The sequence below is a fragment of the Rattus rattus genome, chromosome 16, assembly GCF_011064425.1.
Source record: "Rattus rattus isolate New Zealand chromosome 16, Rrattus_CSIRO_v1, whole genome shotgun sequence".
Lineage (NCBI taxonomy): Eukaryota > Metazoa > Chordata > Mammalia > Rodentia > Muridae > Rattus > Rattus rattus.
Genome location: NC_046169.1, coordinates 450,749 through 453,297, shown reverse-complemented (window position 1 = coordinate 453,297; position 2,549 = coordinate 450,749).

Sequence of the window (2,549 nt, the reverse complement as noted above, 5' to 3'; positions counted from 1 at the left end):
ACCTGGAAGAAGTAAAAAAAGAGGAAGGAATGGTTTATTTGAGCTCACAATCTGCAGGACATTGTCCGTCTACCAGGAAAGGCCCTGAACTGGGAGATCCGGGTGATTGGTCACACTGTGATCACAGTCAGGAAGCAGAGAGAGGGTGACCCGCTGGTGTTCCGTTCATTTTCTTCATCGTCAACCTCAGCTGAACATCTCCGGAAATGCTCCAACAGGTCTGTCCAGAGGTCTGTCTCCTAAATGATTCTAAACCAGACAAGCTGTCCACAAAGATTAACCAGGACACTGAGAGGGACTGAGATGCCAGAAACACGCCATTTGGACATGCAGTCTGGACTCAGAATCAACAGCAAAGCTATCTGAGCGCCTTGGTGTTTGCTTCTGGACTATCCCTTATCCTTTGTGGATGGCATCCCAGGGAGGGGGGGGGTCAAGGAACGTAGAGAGAGTTCCCTGCCGTCTCCAAAAGCGTGGAGCACACAACAGCCTTACGTCCCACACGCCTCCCAAGGAGAAAATCAACCTCATGGTCTCCCATGCTGCTTCTAAGTCTTTACCACAAAAGAGAAAGGAAACAGAGCAAGGATTCTGAGAAAGCTCATTTGGAAATACTCCGGCAAAATTCTCAGAAATACATAAGCATACTTTGGGAATGGTTTTTGCAAAGGGCAGGAGGTCCTCCATCAAGAGAAGACGAGAGGTAGTGAAGTACACACTATTGTAGTGGCCAAGGCCCCCATCAGTGACACTGGGAAATGAGTGTCCCAAGCCTCGAGCTGCACAAGACAGAGAATTACCCTCGGTTGTCAAACATTTGTTTGGAATGTCAGCACGTCCAATTTAACCATGACAATACCATGTACAAGACTGATGCTGCGGCCAACACTGCTTCCTCCTCCTCTCCGTCCTCCTCTCCGTCCTCCTCTCTCCCTCCTCCTCTCTCCCTCCTCCTCTCTCCCTCCTCCTCTCTCCCTCCTCCTCTCTCCCTCCTCCTCTCTCCCTCCTCCTCTCTCCCTCCTCCTCTAGGGTCTCACTCTGAAGCTCTGGCTGGCTTGGAACTCACTGTGTTGACCAAGCTACTCCTGAACTCAGAAATCTCACCAACTTTGCCAAACAAGTGTTGGGATAAAGGCATGTGTCAGGTTTCTTTATCAATATCATCTTCCTAGATACACTTCCAATAGTTTAAAGCCATTAGTGGATTTTTAATCATCCTGATGCAAATCGTTTTTGTTGAACCCTTCAAATTAAAGGACAAAATTTGGAGACGACAACCTCCCTATCTGTAAATACTGCACCACAGCAAAACAGAAATATAATGAGAGGCCCCTGGGAATTAAATGCAGCCAACCCATCTTAGGGTTTATCTAATGAGCTGATCGGGTCTTCACCTCCTCCCTGGCTACTGACATCTTCCAGATGATTAGAGGCAATCTTTGGAGCCACAGAATGGTACATTAGGTACAAGTTTCCCCAGGAGCGACAGACACTCAGAAACCAAAAGAGAAAAACATCACTCGGTAGTGTTTAACAGGGAGGAAAATTAAAACAGAATTTGTTAATTCAACCCCAAAGTACAGATTGTGCAAAACATGGTTATTTTCCTCTTCCACAAACTGAGATACCTATGTGTGTCCAGCAAGCGCTCCCCCACCAGACCACACCTCCAACTCCCTGAAATTGAACTTCGATCATTTCACTACTAATCCTCTTTTTTCCACTTATTTTATTTCCTCCTATTTCACACTATAAATGTCTCTGAGTGTTCGGCTGTTTGATTTTCTCTAGGTCAGTGTACTCACAGGTCGCTATAAAGCATACATTTTTTTTTGTATCAGCACTGTTTTGCAGATTTTATTGGTTAGTAGGGAAGCCTCTCAACTAAATTCCCAAAGTTCTCCCACCTTCCCACCACGTTCCCCCATCCTTCCCCTACTATCCGCAACCTCTCCTTGTCTCTCAGAGGTCAGGGGTTTCCCACGTGCTCCAGCTCCAGGTCTTTCTTTTGGCAACAGTTTTCTGTTTTCATTCTCCACCAACCAACATCCCTACGCCTCCATTTTTTTTGTATAAATATACATGTCTGACGTCATGCTCTCCCCCACTTTATCCTACAATGTCCAAATAGTAAAAAGGCACGGAGAATCGGCTCCATGGCTTCAAGTCCCAGCACCCACACGGTGGCTCGCAAATATCTGTAACGCCAGACCCAGAAGAGCCAGCGCCCTCTTCTGTCCTCTGTGGGCACTGCACACACTCGGTGCACAGATACACACTGGCAGAACGCCCAACCGTTACGTTACTTTTTAGCTAGAAAAGTAAAAACATTTTGCCAAGCTACAGAGATATTCGGTGACTTCTCACTGTCACACATATCAGGCATCCAAGTCAAGGTTCCCACATAGCCTGCGCTCTTGTTAATCAGAATGCCCCGTCTCTTTCCCTCAGCCCAAAGCCTGCTCTGCTTTGAGAAAGGGAGAGCAGCTGTAGGGTGAGCCTTTCATAGACACCGGCCTGCAGTCTGGGACAACCCGACACTCGGAATC